We start from the raw sequence: 23,149 nt of genomic DNA on the forward strand, positions 1-23,149 counted from the left end.
GGGGTGTCGTACAGCCACAACATACTGGGGAGGGAGAGCGGGGTGTCGTACAGCCACAACATACTGGGGAGGGAGAGCGGGGTGTCGTACAGCCACAACATACTGGGGAGGGAGAGCGGGGTGTCGTACAGCCACAACATACTGGGGAGGGAGAGCGGGGTGTCGTACAGCCACAACATACTGGGGAGGGAGAGCGGGGTGTCATACAGCCACAACATACTGGGGAGGGAGAGCGGGGTGTCATACAGCCACAACATACTGGGGAGGGAGAGCGGGGTGTCGTACAGCCACAACATACTGGGGAGGGAGAGCGGGGTGTCATACAGCCACAACATACTGGGGAGGGAGAGCGGGGTGTCGTACAGCCACAACATACTGGGGAGGGAGAGCGGGGTGTCGTACAGCCACAACATACTGGGGAGGGAGAGCGGGGTGTCGTACAGCCACAACATACTGGGGAGGGAGAGCGGGGTGTCGTACAGCCACAACATACTGGGGAGGGAGAGCGGGGTGTCGTACAGCCACAACATACTGGGGAGGGAGAGCGGGGTGTCGTACAGCCACAACATACTGGGGAGGGAGAGCGGGGTGTCGTACAGCCACAACATACTGGGGAGGGAGAGCGGGGTGTCATACAGCCACAACATACTGGGGAGGGAGAGCGGGGTGTCATACAGCCACAACATACTGGGGAGGGAGAGCGGGGTGTCATACAGCCACAACATACTGGGGAGGGAGAGCGGGGTGTCATACAGCCACAACATACTGGGGAGGGAGAGCGGGGTGTCATACAGCCACAACATACTGGGGAGGGAGAGCGGGGTGTCATACAGCCACAAGATACTGGGGAGGGAGAGCGGGGTGTCATACAGCCACAACATACTGGGGAGGGAGAGCGGGGTGTCGTACAGCCACAACATACTGGGGAGGGAGAGCGGGGTGTCGTACAGCCACAACATACTGGGGAGGGAGAGCGGGGTGTCGTACAGCCACAACATACTGGGGAGGGAGAGCGGGGTGTCATACAGCCACAACATACTGGGGAGGGAGAGCGGGGTGTCATACAGCCACAACATACTGGGGAGGGAGAGCGGGGTGTCATACAGCCACAAGATACTGGGGAGGGAGAGCGGGGTGTCATACAGCCACAACATACTGGGGAGGGAGAGCGGGGTGTCATACAGCCACAACATACTGGGGAGGGAGAGCGGGGTGTCGTACAGCCACAACATACTGGGGAGGGAGAGCGGGGTGTCGTACAGCCACAACATACTGGGGAGGGAGAGCGGGGTGTCGTACAGCCACAACATACTGGGGAGGGAGAGCGGGGTGTCGTACAGCCACAACATACTGAGGAGGGAGAGCGGGGTGTCATACAGCCACAACATACTGGGGAGGGAGAGCGGGGTGTCATACAGCCACAACATACTGGGGAGGGAGAGCGGGGTGTCATACAGCCACAACATACTGGGGAGGGAGAGCGGGGTGTCATACAGCCACAACATACTGGGGAGGGAGAGCGGGGTGTCATACAGCCACAACATACTGGGGAGGGAGAGCGGGGTGTCATACAGCCACAACATACTGGGGAGGGAGAGCAGGGTGTCATACAGCCACAACATACTGGGGAGGGACAGCGGGGTGTCGTACAGCCACAACATACTGGGGAGGGAGAGCGGGGTGTCATACGGCCACAACATACTGGGGAGGGAGAGCGGGGTGTCATACAGCCACAACATACTGGGGAGGGAGAGCGGGGTGTCGTACAGCCACAACATACTGGGGAGGGAGAGCGGGGTGTCGTACAGCCACAACATACTGGGGAGGGAGAGCGGGGTGTCATACAGCCACAACATACTGGGGAGGGAGAGCGGGGTGTCATACAGCCACAACATACTGGGGAGGGAGAGCGGGGTGTCATACAGCCACAACATACTGAGGAGGGAGAGCGGGGTGTCATACAGCCACACCATACTGGGGAGGGAGAGCGGGGTGTCATACAGCCACAACATACTGGGGAGGGAGAGCGGGGTGTCATACAGCCACAACATACTGGGGAGGGAGAGCGGGGTGTCGTACGGCCACAACATACTGGGGAGGGAGAGCGGGGTGTCATACAGCCACAACATACTGGGGAGGGAGAGCAGGGTGTCATACAGCCACAACATACTGGGGAGGGAGAGCGGGGTGTCATACAGCCACAACATACTGGGGAGGGAGAGCGGGGTGTCATACAGCCACAACATACTGGGGAGGGAGAGCGGGGTGTCATACAGCAACAACATACTAGGGAGGGAGAGCGGGGTGTCATACAGCCACAACATACTGGGTAGGGAGAGCGGGGTGTCATACAGCCACACCATACTGGGGAGGGAGAGCAGGGTGTCATACAGCCACAACATACTGGGGAGGGAGAGCGGGGTGTCGTACAGCCACAACATACTGGGGAGGGAGAGCGGGGTGTCGTACAGCCACAACATACTGGGGAGGGAGAGCGGGGTGTCATACAGCCACAACATACTGGGGAGGGAGAGCGGGGTGTCGTACAGCCACAACATACTGGGGAGGGAGAGCGGGGTGTCGTACAGCGACAGCATACTGGGGAGGGAGAGCGGGGTGTCATACAGCCACAACATACTGGGGAGGGAGAGCAAGGTGTCGTACAGCCACAACATACTGGGGAGGGAGAGCGGGGTGTCTTACGGCCACACCATACTGGGGAGGGAGAGCGGGGTGTCGTACGGCCACAACATACTGGGGAGGGAAAGCGGGGTGTCGTACAGCCACAACATACTGGGGAGGGAGAGCGGGGTGTCGTACAGCCACAACATACTGGGGAGGGAGAGCGGGGTGTCGTACGGCCACAACATACTGGGGAGGGAGAGCGGGGTGTCATACGGCCACAACATACTGGGGAGGGAGAGCGGGGTGTCGTACAGCCACAACATACTGGGGAGGGAGAGCGGGGTGTCGTACAGCCACAACATACTGGGGAGGGAGAGCGGGGTGTCGTACAGCCACAGCATACTGGGGAGGGAGAGCGGGGTGTCATACAGCCACAACATACTGGGGAGGGAGAGCAGGGTGTCGTACAGCCACAACATACTGGGGAGGGAGAGCGGGGTGTCTTACGGCCACACCATACTGGGGAGGGAGAGCGGGGTGTCGTACGGCCACAACATACTGGGGAGGGAAAGCGGGGTGTCGTACGGCCACAACATACTGGGGAGGGAGAGCGGGGTGTCGTACGGCCACAACATACTGGGGAGGGAGAGCGGGGTGTCATACGGCCACAACATACTGGGGAGGGAGAGCGGGGTGTCGTACAGCCACAACATACTGGGGAGGGAGAGTGGGGTGTCGTACAACCACAACATACTGGGGAGGGAGAGTGGGGTGTCGTACAGCCACAACATACTGGGGAGGGAGAGCGGGGTGTCGTACAGCCACACCATACTGGGGAGGGAGAGCGGGGTGTCATACAGCCACAACATACTGGGGAGGGAGAGCGGGTGTCATACAGCCACAACATACTGGGGAGGGAGAGCAGGGTGTCATACAGCCACAACATACTGGGGAGGGAGAGCGGGGTGTCGTACGGCCACAACATACTGGGGAGGGAAAGCGGGGTGTCGTACGGCCACAACATACTGGGGAGGGAGAGCGGGGTGTCATACGGCCACAACATACTGGGGAGGGAGAGCGGGGTGTCATACAGCCACAACATACTGGGGAGGGAGAGCGGGGTGTCATACAGCCACAACATACTGGGGAGGGAGAGCGGGGTGTCGTACAGCCACAACATACTGGGGAGGGAGAGCGGGGTGTCGTACAGCCACAACATACTGGGGAGGGAGAGTGGGGTGTCGTACAGCCACAACATACTGGGGAGGGAGAGCGGGGTGTCGTACAGCCACACCATACTGGGGAGGGAGAGCGGGGTGTCATACGGCCACACCATACTGGGGAGGGAGAGCGGGGTGTCATACAGCCACAACATACTGGGGAGGGAGAGCGGGGTGTCATACAGCCACAACATACTGGGGAGGGAGAGCGGGGTGTCGTACAGCCACAACATACTGGGGAGGGAGAGCGGGGTGTCGTACAGCCACAACATACTGGGGAGGGAGAGCGGGGTGTCATACGGCCACAACATACTGGGGAGGGAGAGCGGGGTGTCGTACAGCCACACCATACTGGGGAGGGAGAGCAGGGTGTCATACAGCCACAACATACTGGGGAGGAAGAGCGGGGTGTCATACGGCCACAACATACTGGGGAGGGAGAGCGGGGTGTCATACAGCCACAACATACTGGGGAGGGAGAGCGGGGTGTCATACGGCCACAACATACTGGGGAGGGAGAGCGGGGTGTCATACGGCCACAATATACTGGGGAGGGAGAGCGGGGTGTCATACAGCCACAACATACTGGGGAGGGAGAGCGGGGTGTCGTACGGCCACAACATACTGGGGAGGGAGAGCGGGGTGTCATACAGCCACAACATACTGGGGAGGGAGAGCGGGGTGTCATACAGCCACACCATACTGGGGAGGGAGAGCGGGGTGTCATACAGCCACACCATACTGGGGAGGGAGAGCGGGGTGTCATACAGCCACAACATACTGGGGAGGGAGAGCGGGGTGTCGTATGGCCACAACATACTGGGGAGGGAGAGCGGGGTGTCATACAGCCACAACATACTGGGTAGGGAGAGCGGGGTGTCGTACAGCCACAACATACTGGGGAGGGAGAGCGGGGTGTCATACGGCCACAACATACTGGGGAGGGAGAGCGGGGTGTCATACAGCCACAACATACTGGGGAGGGAGAGCGGGTGTCGTACAGCTACAACATACTGGGGAGGGAGAGCGGGGTGTCATACAGCCACAACATACTGGGGAGGGAGAGCGGGGTGTCATACAGCCACAACATACTGGGGAGGGAGAGCGGGTGTCGTACAGCCACAACATACTGGGGAGGGAGAGCGAGGTGTCGTACGGCCACAACATACTGGGGAGGGAGAGCGGGGTGTCATACGGCCACAACATACTGGGGAGGGAGAGCGGGGTGTCATACAGCCACAACATACTGGGGAGGGAGAGCGGGTGTCGTACAGCTACAACATACTGGGGAGGGAGAGCGGGGTGTCATACAGCCACAACATACTGGGGAGGGAGAGCGGGGTGTCATACAGCCACAACATACTGGGGAGGGAGAGCGGGGTGTCATACAGCCACAACATACTGGGGAGGGAGAGCGGGGTGTCATACAGCCACAACATACTGGGGAGGGAGAGCGGGTGTCATACAGCCACAACATACTGGGGAGGGAGAGCGGGGTGTCATACAGCCACAACATACTGGGGAGGGAGAGCGGGGTGTCATACGACCACACCATACTGGGGAGGGAGAGCGGGGTGTCATACAGCCACAACATACTGGGGAGGGAGAGCGGGGTGTCATACAGCCACAACATACTGGGGAGGGAGAGCGGGGTGTCATACAGCCACAACATACCGGGGAGGGAGAGCGGGGTGTCATACAGCCACAACATACTGGGGAGGGAGAGCGGGGTGTCATACGACCACACCATACTGGGAAGGGAGAGCGGGGTGTCATACAGCCACAACATACTGGGGAGGGAGAGCGGGGTGTCATACAGCCACAACATACTGAGGAGGGAGAGCGGGGTGTCATACAGCCACACCATACTGGGGAGGGAGAGCGGGGTGTCATACAGCCACAACATACTGGGTAGGGAGAGCGGGGTGTCGTACAGCCACAACATACTGGGGAGGGAGAGCGGGGTGTCATACGGCCACAACATACTGGGGAGGGAGAGCGGGGTGTCATACAGCCACAACATACTGGGGAGGGAGAGCGGGTGTCGTACAGCTACAACATACTGGGGAGGGAGAGCGGGGTGTCATACAGCCACAACATACTGGGGAGGGAGAGCGGGGTGTCATACAGCCACAACATACTGGGGAGGGAGAGCGGGTGTCGTACAGCCACAACATACTGGGGAGGGAGAGCGAGGTGTCGTACGGCCACAACATACTGGGGAGGGAGAGCGGGGTGTCATACGGCCACAACATACTGGGGAGGGAGAGCGGGGTGTCATACAGCCACAACATATTGGGGAGGGAGAGCGGGTGTCGTACAGCTACAACATACTGGGGAGGGAGAGCGGGGTGTCATACAGCCACAACATACTGGGGAGGGAGAGCGGGGTGTCATACAGCCACAACATACTGGGGAGGGAGAGCGGGGTGTCATACAGCCACAACATACTGGGGAGGGAGAGCGGGTGTCATACAGCCACAACATACTGGGGAGGGAGAGCGGGTGTCATACAGCCACAACATACTGGGGAGGGAGAGCGGGGTGTCATACAGCCACAACATACTGGGGAGGGAGAGCGGGGTGTCATACGACCACACCATACTGGGGAGGGAGAGCGGGGTGTCATACAGCCACAACATACTGGGGAGGGAGAGCGGGGTGTCATACAGCCACAACATACTGGGGAGGGAGAGCGGGGTGTCATACAGCCACAACATACCGGGGAGGGAGAGCGGGGTGTCATACAGCCACAACATACTGGGGAGGGAGAGCGGGGTGTCATACGACCACACCATACTGGGAAGGGAGAGCGGGGTGTCATACAGCCACAACATACTGGGGAGGGAGAGCGGGGTGTCATACAGCCACAACATACTGAGGAGGGAGAGCGGGGTGTCATACAGCCACACCATACTGGGGAGGGAGAGCGGGGTGTCATACAGCCACAACATACTGGGGAGGGAGAGCGGGGTGTCGTACAGCCACAACATACTGCATTTTCATGTATCGATCTTTTGCAACCACCATAGGACAGCCAGAAGCTTAGATGCCTGTCTCCCGCATACACTGGAGGGGTCTGTCCTATGTGCGTACACAACGCTATGCTAGGAACCAGTGATGTCACTGAGGTAGGATGATGTAGGCAAAGCTCCGATGTGAGGGTCACAACTGGCAAACAGAGGGTTTTTATTCTTAAAAGCGTTATACTAAAGTGCCTCAATGTTGTAATTGGTTCTTAGTGAACTGATCAGCTGCATTCTCATAGTGCCTCACACCTCAATGCCTTAACTTCAATGGTGTCACTAGTTGTTATTATTATTATTATAATTTTATTTATAAGGCGCCACAAGTGTTTCGCAGCGCCGAACTAAGGAACAATACAGGGAGACAAAACAGTATTACATTGAATAAATAACAAAAATAGTGTTATCAGCTACTGTACATTCTCACAGTGCCTTAAACCTCAATGGTATCACTGGTTCCTAGTGAACTGATCAACTCCATTCTCCAAGTGCCTCACACCTCACTGGTTCCTACTGAACAGATCAGCTGCTTCTCCCAGTGCCTCACACCTCAGTGGTGTCACTAGTTCCTACTGAACAGATCAGCTGCTTCTCCCAGTGCCTCACACCTCAGTGGTGTCACTGGTTCCTACTGAACAGATCAGCTGCTTCTCCCAGTGCCTCACACCTCAGTGGTGCCACTGATTCCTACAGATCAGCTGCATTGTCACAGACTGTTGGTCAGCCCTTATACTGTTAGTGTTCCCGCTAGGCTGTTTTAGCGTGGCGCTGCGCCCTGCCAGATTTTTAAAGGGAAAAATGCGCTTTGCCCCTCTAGCAGCGCCTCGCTAAAACAGCCTGGTGTCTGCCCCGACACACTGCACGGGGAAGCCCAGCGCCACAGTAGACGGCGATGCCCAGCGCTTCCCCGGCAGCACAGAGACTTCGGAGGGGCCGGGGCCGCCCATTTGGTGATGGCGGTGGCCGGGTCCGCCCCCTTTAATGACGTGGTGGCCGGGCCCGCCCTTTTTGATGACGTCGCGGCCCGGGCACGCCCCTTTTGTGATGTTGCGGCACATGATCGCCCACAGCTGTTACGTTGGCGGGCCCGATCCGCTCCCCAGTGCCCTGCCCGCACAAAATACTAGAGTGAACACTAACTGTGGGTCAGTCTTTATACTGTGGGTCAGCCCTTGTACTGTGGGTCAGCCCTTATACTGTGGGTCAGCCCTTATACTGTGGGTTAGCCCTTATACTGTGGGCCAACCCTTATACTGTGGGTCAGCCCTTATACTGTGGGCCAGTCCTTATACTGTGGGCCAGTCCTTATACTGTGGGCCAGCACTTATACTGTGGGCCAGCGCTTATACTGTGGGCCAGCCCTTATACTGTGGGTCAGTCCTTATACTGTGGGCCAACCCTTATACTGTGGGTCAACCCTTATACTGTGGGTTAACCCTTATACTGTGGGCCAATCCTTATACTGTGGGCCAGCCCTTATACTGTTGGTTAATCCTTATACTGTGGGCCAACCCTTATACTGTGGGCCAGCCCTCATACTGTGAGCACTGAACACATCGGAGTATTATTATCAGCAGTTGTATTATATACTTTGGCTCGCCATTCCGATACTGTGTCCTTCTATTTCCACCAGACATATAATCATAGGATATAATGGCCGTCTCCCCGTAGGGCAGCGCGCCCCGCCACACTTATATTATTCATATACTATAAAAGAAAATCCTAAAAGCAGGCGGCAGCTGGTTCACATCTAGAAGCCATTTAGCAGTAATTAGGCTTTGTTCATGATGGAAAAAAAAGAAAGTGTTTATTTAAACTTTTCCTTCACCGTAGATATAAATGTGGTAGAGGGAGAGCAGGCAACTGCCGGGCAGTTAGGATATGGCGTCATGCGTCGTATCGGGAGATCTGGTTACTGTATAGGATGATAGAATTCTGCGCAAATACAATATAATATACAAAATGGGTAACAATGTAATTTGCTGCATACGTGGAGATGTCCGAAAATGGAATCAATTGTATCTAATGTCGCCAATCTGACATGTTCAATAGTAAATAGCCCTAGTTTGCGGTTATACATTCTTGTCCTCCATTTGCAAGTTTCTAATAAGTTACATGTATGTTTAATATCTAGTACAGTACTGCTGATTAATTACCGCTGCTTTGTATATATACAATATTACATAGGGAGATGCTGTGTGCTTATAATCTAGTACAGTACTGCTGATTAATTACCGCTGCTTCGTATATATACAATAGTACATAGGGAGATGCTGTGTGCTTATAATCTAGTACAGTACTGCTGATTAATTACCGCTGCTTCGTATATATACAATAGTACATAGGGAGATGCTGTGTGCTTATAATCTAGTACAGTACTGCTGATTAATTACCGCTGCTTCGTATATACACAATAGTACACAGGGAAATGCTGCATGTTTATTATCTAGTACAGTACTGCTGATTAATTACCGCTGCTTCGTATATATACAATAGTACATAGGGAGATGCTGTGTGCTTATAATCTAGTACAGTACTGCTGATTAATTACCGCTGCTTCGTATATATATACAATAGTACATAGGGAGATGCTGTGTGCTTATAATCTAGTACAGTACTGCTGATTAATTACCGCTGCTTCGTATATACACAATAGTACACAGGGAAATGCTGTGTGCTTATAATCTAGTACAGTACTGCTGATTAATTACCGCTGCTTCGTATATATACACAATAGTACATAGGGAGATGCTGTGTGCTTATAATCTAGTACAGTACTGCTGATTAATTACCGCTGCTTCGTATATATACAATAGTACATAGGGAGATGCTGTGTGCTTATAATCTAGTACAGTACTGCTGATTAATTACCGCTGCTTCGTATATATACAATAGTACATAGGGAGATGCTGTGTGCTTATAATCTAGTACAGTACTGCTGATTAATTACCGCTGCTTCGTATATATACAATATTACATAGGGAGATGCTGTGTACTTATTATCTAGTACAGTACTGCTGATTAATTACCGCTGCTTCGTATATATACAATAGTACACAGGGAAATGCTGCATGTTTATTATCTAGTACAGTACTGCTGATTAATTACCGCTGCTTCGTATATACACAATAGTACACAGGGAAATGCTGCATGTTTATTATCTAGTACAGTACTGCTGATTAATTACCACTGCTTCGTATATATATACAATAGTACATAGGGAGATGCTGTGTGCTTATAATCTAGTACAGTACTGCTGATTAAATACTGCTGCTTTGTATATATACAATAGTACACAGGGAAATGCTGTGTGCTTATAATATAGTACAGTACTGCTGATTAATTACCGCTGCTTCGTATATATACAATAGTACATAGGGAGATGCTGTGTGCTTATAATCTAGTACAGTACTGCTGATTAATTACCGCTGCTTCGTATATATACACAATAGTACATAGGGAGATGCTGTGTGCTTATAATCTAGTACAGTACTGCTGATTAATTACCGCTGCTTCGTATATATACAATATTACATAGGGAGATGCTGTGTGTTTATAATCTAGTACAGTACTGCTGATTAATTACCGCTGCTTCGTATATATACAATATTACATAGGGAGATGCTGTGTGCTTATAATCTAGTACAGTACTGCTGATTAATTACCGCTGCTTCGTATATATACAATAGTACATAGGGAGATGCTGTGTGCTTATAATCTAGTACAGTACTGCTGATTAATTACCGCTGCTTCGTATATATACAATATTACATAGGGAGATGCTGTGTGCTTATAATCTAGTACAGTACTGCTGATTAATTACCGATGCTTCGTATATATACAATATTACATAGGGAGATGCTGTGTGCTTATAATCTAGTACAGTACTGCTGATTAATTACCGCTGCTTCGTATATATACAATAGTACACAGGGAAATGCTGCATGTTTATTATCTAGTACAGTACTGCTGATTAATTACCGCTGCTTTGTATATATACAATAGTACATAGGGAGATGCTGTTTGCTTAATATCTAGTACAGTACTGCTGATTAATTACCGCTGCTTCGTATATATACAATAGTACATAGGGAGATGCTGCATGTTTATTATCTAGTACAGTACTGCTGATTAATTACCGCTGCTTCGTATATATACAATAGTACATAGGGAGATGCTGTGTGCTTATAATATAGTACAGTACTGCTGATTAATTACCGCTGCTTCGTATATATACAATAGTACATAGGGAGATGCTGTGTGCTTATAATCTAGTACAGTACTGCTGATTAATTACCGCTGCTTCGTATATACACAATAGTACACAGGGAAATGTTGCATGTTTATTATCTAGTACAGTACTGCTGATTAATTACCGCTGCTTCGTATATATACAATATTACATAGGGAGATGCTGTGTGCTTATAATCTAGTACAGTACTGCTGATTAATTACCGCTGCTTCGTATATACACAATAGTACACAAGGAAGATGCTGTGTGTTTATAATCTAGTACAGTACTGCTGATTAATTACTGCTGCTTCGTATATATACAATAGTACATAGGGAGATGCTGTGTGCTGATAATCTAGTACAGTACTGCTGATTAATTACCGCTGCTTCGTATATATACAATAGTACACAGGTAAATGCTGTGTGCTTATTATCTAGTACAGTACTGCTGATTAATTACCGCTGCTTCGTATATATACACAATAGTACATAGGGAGATGCTGTGTGCTTATTATCTAGTACAGTACTGCTGAGTAATTAGTGCTGGTTCGTATATATACAATAGTGCATAGGGAGATGCTGTGTGCTGATAATCTAGTACAGTACTGCTGATTAATTACTGCTGCTTCGTGTATATATATATATATATATATATATACTATAGTACATAGGGAGATGCTGTGTGCTTATTATCTAGTACAGTACTGCTGATTAATTACCGTTGCTTCGTATATATACAATAGTACATAGGGCAATGCTGTTTGTTTATTATCTAGTACAGTACTGCTGATTAATTACCATTGCTTCGTATATATACAATAGTACATAGGGCAATGATGTGTGCTTATTATCTAGTACAGTACTGCTGATTAATTACCGTTGCTTCGTATATATACACAGGGAAATGCTGCATGTTTATTATCTAGTACAGTACTGCTGATTAATTACCGCTGCTTTGTATATATATATATATATATATATATATATATATATATATATATATATACTATAGCACATAGGGAGATGCTGTGTGCTTATTATCTAGTACAGTACTGCTGAGTAATTAGTGCTGCTTCGTATATATACAATAGTACATAGAATGCTGAGCACTTTTTATCTATAATATTAATGGTGATTCATTTGCGTCCAATAAACAAAAATTGTTCAAAATATCCTGGCAAACACAGAATCTCCTGTACGAGTCCTGGGCGAATATTTTATAACCAGGATGATGGGCGCCAAATACAGAACACAATAGACCTCTTGCACGGTATGTATGTATATATATATATATATATATACATGATATAGCCCTCAGCATGGGAGGGTGCAGTATATACAGGACATACATATGGCATGGTATATCCCAGGCTGTGCCACTGTGGAGTGTGCCCTGGCAGGGGCTGGACAGGCGTAGGGCACATTCTGTCCCACATATGGCGCTGCACTTTCCAAATGCAATGGCACCGATATAACCACAGAGGGGCTGATGGTGATGGGTTTTTCCATGGTCCCTCACTGACTAGGCCGGACCCTCCTAAATATACACAGGGAGTCTGGGAAGCGGTCTCAGCTGGGGGTCTCATTCCTGACTACTCTCACCTTGGTCGCTGGCAACCATTAATCAGCAGTAATCCGTCACTAACGGAGGATTAGAGGCGGTGACTTAATAGGCGGTTCACGTATCAGAGCCCCCCCCCCCCCGGATATTAACTATGCCCCCCAATGTGCCGTCATAAATACAAGCACACAGGTCTAGTTGGCCAATGTGATGAAGAGTGCCATAAAGTCCAGGCAGAAGCTTGGAGCTGATTGGCCGATACTTTATCTCCTTATAGCATTATAGAACATCATGCACCATTATGTACTGTCATACCCCAGAGACAGGAAACCTGTGTACACTAGCGGCTGGAGAACTGCATATCCCAGCATGCTCTGCCTTGGTTTTACCCTTAGGCCATGCTAAAACTGTGTCAGGGCCTGCTGGGATATGTGGTTGCCACAGGTTTCCTTCCTATGTCATACCCCATCGTATCACAATATAGGGAGATGTATCAAACCTTGTAAAAAGCTAAGTTTTTTCCCAAAGCAACCAACTGTCATTTCACAGACTGTTGCTATGGGAAACGCCTCCACTTTATTTCTCTCCAAGGCTGTGGAAGGGGATCTCCTTCCCTATACACAGTGAGTGATATATTACCCTCTGTCCCATCAGCCCTGCTACCAGTGATATATAGAGGTACTCAGGGTTATAAGGCCGGTAACTGCGTATATTTATATCTGACAGGAAATCTATGGAGGACAATAAAATATGGAGTTGGAAATTCATCAAAATTACAGTAACCCAAACGGGAGCTGATCGGAAGTCACCAGGTTTAGCTGGGAGCTGATTGGCTGGTGCCACATTTATCATACGCAATATGAGTTTTATCACTTGTTTATACAGATGTGTCCACATACATCTAGCCTCCTTCTAGTTACAGCGCTCTGTGCAAAACGGACCAAATAGGACGCACAAGCAGCTTCTGTGGAATAAAATGATAGGAGGCGGGTCTATAGTCATTGTGTGACTGCGGCGGTATCTGCGTACATAATTCTATGTTACAATGTTCCCCAGGAAAACACTGTAACATTTCATTTCTTATGCAGCGGCAGTCACAGACTGATGATAGACACATAGCCGCGTATCATTTTACGCCACAGAAGCGGCTTCCGTTTTGCAAATAAGTTGCTATTTAAGGAAAAAGTTGCCCAGCGCAGACCTCACATGATGTTTATAATGCGACTTGTACCGCATGGAGGATAGATGTATGCGGATACATCTGTTACCCTAACACCCTACTATACATATATATATATATATATATATACACACACACACACACATATATATATATATATACATATACATATATACATACACACACACACACACAAAATATATTAGATTGTCTCTTTTTCAGGATCCAGTTACCTTACCAGCACATTTCTGGGCTTTGGGAGGAAACCAATGCAAACACGGGGATAACATACAAACTCCACACAGACAGCACCTATTGAACCCAGGACCTCAGTGCGCGGAGGCAGAAATACTGACCACTACACCAACCGTGCTACATTTTCTTTTCACAATTACTGAACAACCAAATCCCAGCTGATGATCCGGCTTACACATGCGGATTTGTGTCCCGGGGACGGGCTGCGTTAACCCTTATGTCTCCGCACCATTATCACTCAGCTGCTGGGGTTGGAGGTGCTGAATAACAGTGATGTACACAGACTACATTATGACCAGGGGATACTAACATATAATCTTCCTCAACACTGCAGGGTGTGAGCGGTGGAGAGCACTGCCATGACCAGACACCAGTCACGTATTAATCCCTGTTGATGTATGGTATGAGAATATATAGGGCAGAATCCCACCGTGCCCTCCCTGTGCCCTCGCCATCGCTGGCTCATATGTGATAATAATAATCCAGCCGTGGTGCTGCGATCAGTGTAACATTATATATATACCCTGCCAGGGAAATTCACCATTTACTGTGGAAACTTGTCTTTCTTATTGGTCCAGACCGGGCCCTGTGCGAGGCTGTAATACTTTCCTATATGCTAGTAAAAGTCAGGAATGAGATAACGCCACGTCTGGTCCGTCCGCAGGCGGGGAGCGCGAGCAGTGTGCGCCCCACGGGTTATGTAACTAGGTATAATACCAACGTCACGCATTATCCCCTCACTTCCAATAATGGTAGAGCGACAAAGTGATGTAAACAAATGCACCATCGGACCACACACAGAACGCTGCGTGTCAGGGGCATATTTGATGCCAGCAATCCAGCACACAAACGACTGAGACGTAACAATCGCACGTGTTGTGCATATGTGTAACGTGAGTCACGCCTTCCCTCCTAATGCACACATATTCAGCCCCTCTAGCCCCCTAATCCAGCCCATCATATATATCGTATGGTACAATTGTATACCATAAAATATATCTCATGCGATTTATGACCCTGGGTGCGCTACATGGCGAGGAGAGTGGACAGTACCTGGTGAGGAGGCCATCTTGGGTGCACTACATAGAGCGGAGAATGGACAGTACCTGGTGAGGAGGCCATCTTGGGTGCACTACATAGAGCGGAGAATGGACAGTACCTGGTGAGATGGCCATATTGGGTGTACTACATAGAGCGGAGAATGGACAGTACCTGGTTAGGAGGCCATATTGGGTGCACTACATAGAGCGGAGAATGGACAGTACCTGGTTAGGAGGCCATATTGGGTGCACTACATAGAGCAGAGAATGGACAGTACCTGGTTAGGAGGCCATCTTGGGTGCGCTACATAGAGCGGAGAATGGACAGTACCTGGTTAGGAGGCTATCTTGGGTGCACTACATAGAGCAGAGAATGGACAGTACCTGGTTAGGAGGCCATCTTGGGTGCGCTACATAGAGCGGAGAATGGACAGTACCTGGTTAGGAGGCCATATTGGGTGCACTACATAGAGCGGAGAATGGACAGTACCTGGTGAGGAGGCCATATTGGGTGCACTACATAGAGCGGAGAATGGACAGTACCTGGTTAGGAGGCCATCTTGGGTGTGCTACATGGCGAGTAGAATGGATAGTACCTGGTGAGGAGGCCATATTGGGTGCACTACATAGAGCGGAGAATGGACAGTACCTGGTTAGGAGGCCATATTGGGTGCACTACATTGTGCACAATTGGGAAGAGAAGCGACACCGGGGATGTGATACACATTTGGCAACCATATAATACCGGGCGTGAGAATGAGATACTAAAGAACCAATACCCACAGAATCACCAGCTTCATATACTGCCACAAGCATACTGCGAGGCGGCCATCTTGGTTGCACTATATACAGTGGATATTATGGAGTGGTGTATAGGTCAGTATCACCAGGGAGACTGAACAATGATGGGGTTAGATACAGTATTAGCGGCAATGCTTAGGATCTGTTCACAACTGAATGATCATATTTATTGCTGATATAAACAGTATATAGCGTACAGACAGGTGACCACTGGCCAATTCCCTCTCACACCAATAACAGCAACTTTACAAGGGAGGGAATACCGGGAACACTGCTCAAGGCGATTCCTCATTTGTAAATGGACTTCTACACATACAGTATATTCTGGGATGAATAATGCAGCCCATACCTAGATATATACACACACACACACACACACACACACACACATAGTATAACAGCACCGTACACTACAGTTGACAGCAGCAAAGAGTATAACAGCACTGCACACTACAGGTGTCAGCAGCACAGAGTATAATAGCACTGTACACTACGGATGACAGCAGCACAGAGTATAACAGCACTGCACACTATTGGTGACAGCAGCACAGAGTATAACAGCACCACACACTACAGATGACGGCAGCACAAAGTATAAAAGCACCCCACACTACAGGTGACAGCAGCACAGAGTATAACAGCACTGCACACTATAGGTGACAGCAGCACAGAGTATAACAGCACTGTACACTACAGGTGTCAGCAGCACAAAGTATAAAAGCACCCCACACTATAGGTGACAGCAGCACAGAGTATAACAGCACCACACACTAAAGATGACAGCAGCACAAAGTATAAAAGCACCCCACACTATAGGTGACAGCAGCACAGAGTATAACAGCACCGCACACTACAGGTGAAAGCAGCACAGAGTATAACAGCACCACACACTATAGGTGACAGCAGCACAGAGTATAACAGCACCACACACTAAAGATGACAGCAGCACAAAGTATAAAAGCACCCCACACTATAGGTGACAGCAGCACAGAGTATAACAGCACCGCACACTACAGGTGAAAGCAGCACAGAGTATAACAGCACCACACACTATAGGTGACAGCAGCACAGAGTATAACAGTGTTGTACACTACAGGTGACAGCAGCACATGGTATAACAGCACCACACACTATAGGTGACAGCAGCAGCACAGAGTATAACAGCACTGCACACTATAGGTTACAGCAGCACAGAGTATAACAGCGCTGTACCCTATAGGTGACAGAAGCACAGAGTATAAAAGCACCACACACTATAGGTGACAGAAGCACAGAGTATAACAGCACCGCACACTACAGGTGAAAGCAGCACAGAGTATAACAGCACAACACACTATAGGTGACAGCAGCACCGAACAGTGTTGTACACTACAGGTGACAGCAGCACATAGTATAACAGCACTGCACACTATAGGTGACAGCAGCACAGAGTATAACAGCACCACACACTATAGGTGACAGCAGCACAAAGTATAAGCTCACCGCACACTATAGGTGACAGCAGCACAGAGTATAACAGCAATGCACACTATAGGTGACAGCAGCACAAAGAATAACAGCATTGCACACTATTGGTGACAGCAGCACAGAGTATAACAGCACAGCCCACTATAGGTGACAGCAGCACAAAGTGTAACCGCACTGTACACTACGGATGACAGCAGCACAGAGTATAACATTGTTGTACACTACAGGTGACAGCAGCACAGAGTATTAAAGCACTGCACACTATAGGTGACAGCAGCACAGAGTATAAAAGCACCGCACACTACAGATGACAGCAGCACGGAGTATAACAGCACCGTACCCTATAGGTGACAGCAGCACAGAGTATAACAGCACCGCACACTATAGGTGACAGCAGCACAGAGTATAACAGCACCGCACACTACAGGTGACAGCAGCACAGAGTATAACAGTGTTGTACACTATAGGTGACAGCAGCACAGAGTATAACAGCACCGCACACTATAGGTGACAGCAGCACAGAGTATAACAGCACCGTACCCTATAGGTGACAGCACCGCACACTATAGGTGACAGCAGCACAGAGTATAACAGCACCGCACACTACAGGTGACCGCAGATGATACAATGTAATACTTCTCACCTTACGGCGCCCCAGCTGTTATCCTGCCACCGGCTCCATGCTGTCTCCCGGGGTCTCTGCCTCTAATCTCTGGCCGCTCACAGCCTCCTGCTCCGGGGGTCTCACTCCCTCCTCTGAGTGTCTCTGGCCCGGGGGTCTCTCTACCTCCTGTGAGAGTCTCTGACCCGGGGGTCTCACTCTCTCCTGTCCAGGGTCTCTGAACCGGGGGTCTCACTCTCTCCTGTCCAGGGTCTCTGACCCGGGGGTCTCACTCTCTCCTGTCCAGGGTCTCTGACCCGGGGGTCTCACTCTCTCCTGTCCAGGGTCTCTGACCCGGGGGTCTCTCTACCTCCAGTGAGAGTCTCTGTCCCGGGGGTCTCACACACTCTCTCCTGTACGGGGTCTCTCTCCTGCCTCCCGCCCGGGGCTCTGGTTCTGTCTCCGGGTGCCTGTCCCGGGCCGCTCCGGTGCCAGCTGCCAGTCTGTGCTGCTGGGGGGGGGGCTCCTTCCTGTGCGGGGGATCCAACAGGGGCCGAGCCTGGGGGCTGCTCACACCGGCCTGCCGACCCCTCCACCCCCTCCCCTGGATCCCGGTGACTCACAGCAGCCGCACATTCCGCCCCCTCCCCCCTGTGCCCCGCACACAGCTCACTATACTACACTACACAACGTATCACTATTATACACATACTACACACTGTATCACTATTACACTACACACTGTATCACTATTATACAAATACTACACACTGTATTACTATTACACTCATACTACACACTGTATCACTATTACACTCATACTACACACTGTATCACTATTACACACATACTACACACTGTATCACTATTAAATTCATACTACACTACACACTGTATCACTATTACACACATACTACACACTGTATCACTATCACACACATATACTATATACACTGTATCACCATTACACACACACTACACACTTTATCACTATCACACACATATACTATATACACTGTATCACTATTACACACACATATACTATAAACACTGTATCACTATTACACACATATATACTATATACACTGTATCACTATTACACACTGTATCACTATTACACATATACTGTACTATGCACCGTTTCACTATTGCACACATACTACACACTGTATCACTATTACACACATACTACACACTATCACTATTACACTCATACTACACTACACACTGTACCACTATTACACACATACTACACACTATCACTATCACACACATATATACTGCACACTGTATCACTATTACACATATATATACTATATACACTGTATCACTATTACACACATATTACACACTGTGTCACTATCACACATATACTATACACTGTATCACTATTATACACATACTACATACTGTATCACTATTACACACATACTACACACTGTATCACTATTACACACACATCTACTACACACTGTATCACTTTTACACACATATATAATATATACACTGTATCACTATCACACACACACACACACACACACACACACATATATACTATATACACTGTATCACTATCACACACATACTACACACTGTATCACTATTACACACATATACTATATATACTGTATCACTATCACACACATACTACACACTATCACTATTACACACATATATACTATATACACTGTATCACTATCACACATATATACTATATACACTGTATCACTATCACACACATGCTGCCTACTGTATCACTATTACACACACATATACTATATAAACTGTATACCTATCACACACATATAAACTATATACACTGTATACCTATCACACACATACTGCACACTGTATAACTATTACACACACATATATACTATATACACTGTATCACTATTACACACATATATACTGTATACACTGTATCACTATCACACATGTATATACTATATACACTGTATCACTATTACACACATACTACACACTGTATCACTATTACACACATACTACACACTGTATCACTATTACACACATACTACACACTGTATCACTATTACACATGTGCTACACACTGTATCACTATTACACACATACTACACACTGTATCACTATTACACAAATACTACACACTGTGTCACTATTACACACACACTACACACTGTATCACTATCACACACATATACTATATACACTGTATCACTATTACACACATACTACACACTGTATCACTATCACACACATACTACACACTGTATCACTATCACACACATATAATATATACACTGTATTACTATTACACACATATATACTATATACACTGTATCACTATTACACACATATACTATATACACTGTATCACTATCACACACATATACTATACACACTGTATCACTATTACACACACTACACACTGTATCACTATCACACACATATACTATATACACTGTATCACTATTACACACACATACACTATATACACTGTATCACTATTACACACATATATACTATATACACTGTATCACTATTAAACACATATATACTGAATTCAGTATGAAATCCCGGCGGTCGGGATCCGGGCATTCAAAATCCCGACGCAGGAATCCCGACCGCCGAAATCCCGACAAGGGGGGGACGTGGATCGCAGCGGGCCCGGTGCCACGCAGCGGGCCCGGTGCCTCGTTACGCTCGGCACGCTAATTTATTCTCCCTCAAGGGGTGTCGTGGACACCCACGGAGGGAGAAAGTGTCGGGATTTCGGCGGTCGAGATTCCAGCGTCGGGATTCTGAACACCGGAATTTAAACTGCATCCCATATATACTATATACACTGTATCAGGTACTTGTGTAGTTTCATGGCACCGTGCTACTTCCGGGTTCTACGCTCGCCATAAACTATCGAAAATAAACTAACTTAACTCCATGCCAACATGGATAGTTCATACCCCCACTATCCATGTTGGCATGGAGTTGATTTTAGATAGCGAGCCCGCAGCGTGGGTGAGCGAAACGCCGTGAAATTACACAAGTACCCTGTATCACTATTACACACATATATAAATAATAAAAATAATAAAATATAAGAATACAGAATCAGTAGAAGGGAATTGTGTGCGGTCTGCACAAAGGAATACTCAGTGCGGAATAGACAAACACCTCCTCCAAAACATGCTACGCACTGTATCACTATTACACACATACTGTACACAACACATTATCACTATCACACACATACTGTATACAACACACTATCACACACATACTGTACACAACATACTATCACTATCACACACATACTGTATACAACACACTATCACACACATACTGTATACAACACACTATCACTATTACACACATACTGTACACAACACACTATCACACACATACTGTACACATCACACTATCACACACATACTGTATACAACACACTATCACTATCACACACATACTGTATACAACACACTATCACTATCACACACATACTGTATACAACACACTATCACACACATACTGTACACAACATACTATCACTATCACACACATACTGTATACAACACACTATCACTATTACACACATACTGTACACAACACACTATCACACACATACTGTACACATCACACTATCACTATCACACACATACTGTATACAACACACTATCACTATCACACACATACTGTATACTACACACTATCACTATCACACACATACTGTATACAACACACTATCACTATCACACACATACTGTACACAACATACTATCACTATCACACACATAATGTATACAACACACTATCACTATTACACACATACTGTACACAACACACTATCACTATCACACACATACTGTATACAGCACACTATCACTATTACACACATACTGTATACAACACACTATCACTATCACACACATACTGTATACAACACACTATCACTATCACACACATACTGTACACAACACACTATCACTATCACACACATACTGTACACATCACACTATCACACACATACTGTACACATCACACTATCACACACATACTGTATACAACACACTATCACTATCACACACATACTGTATACAACACACTATCACACACATACTGTATACAACACACTATCACACACATACTGTACACAACATACTATCACTATCACACACATACTGTATACAACACACTATCACTATTACACACATACTGTACACAACACACTATCACACACATACTGTACACATCACACTATCACTATCACACACATACTGTATACAACACACTATCACTATCACACACATACTGTATACTACACACTATCACTATCACACACATACTGTATACAACACACTATCACTATCACACACATACTGTACACAACACACTATCACTATCACACATACTGTATACAGCACACTATCACTATTGCACACATACTGTATACAACACACTATCACTATCACACACATACTGTATACAACACACTATCACTATCACACACATACTGTACACAACACACTATCACTATCACACACATACTGTACACATCACACTATCACTATTACACACATACTGTACACAACACACTATCACTATCACACATACTGTATACAGCACACTATCACTATTACACACATACTGTATACAACACACTATCACTATCACACACATACTGTATACAACACACTATCACTATCACACACATACTGTACACAACACACTATCACTATCACACACATACTGTACACATCACACTATCACTATCACACACATACTGTATACAACACACTATCACTATCACACACATACTGTATACAACACACTATCACTATCACACACATACTGTATACAACACACTTTCACTATCACACACATACTGTACACAACACACTATCACACACATACTGTATACAACACACTATCACTATCACTATCATACACATACTGTATACAACACACTATCACACACATACTGTACACATCACACTATCACTATCACACACATACTGTATACAACACACTATCACACACATACTGTATACAACACACTATCACTATTACACACATACTGTACACATCACACTATCACTATCACACACATACTGTATACAACACACTATCACTATCACACACATACTGTATACAACACACTATC

General features: G+C 47.6%; 1 protein-coding gene across 1 annotated transcript in view; it reads right to left on the bottom strand.

Moving 5' to 3' along the window:
• Positions 1 to 18,618, bottom strand: part of IL11RA (interleukin 11 receptor subunit alpha) — a 174,064-nt gene extending 155,446 nt beyond the window's left edge. The window contains exon 1 of the mRNA XM_083155432.1: positions 18,052 to 18,618. The gene's annotated coding sequence lies outside the window, so the exon portion shown is untranslated. The remainder of the gene's footprint in view (positions 1 to 18,051) is intronic.
• Between the last annotated feature and the right edge of the window lie 4,531 nt (positions 18,619 to 23,149).

Source organism: Crinia signifera, chromosome 1, assembly GCF_055691185.1.
Source record: "Crinia signifera chromosome 1, ASM5569118v1, whole genome shotgun sequence".
Classification (NCBI taxonomy): Eukaryota; Metazoa; Chordata; class Amphibia; order Anura; family Myobatrachidae; genus Crinia; species Crinia signifera.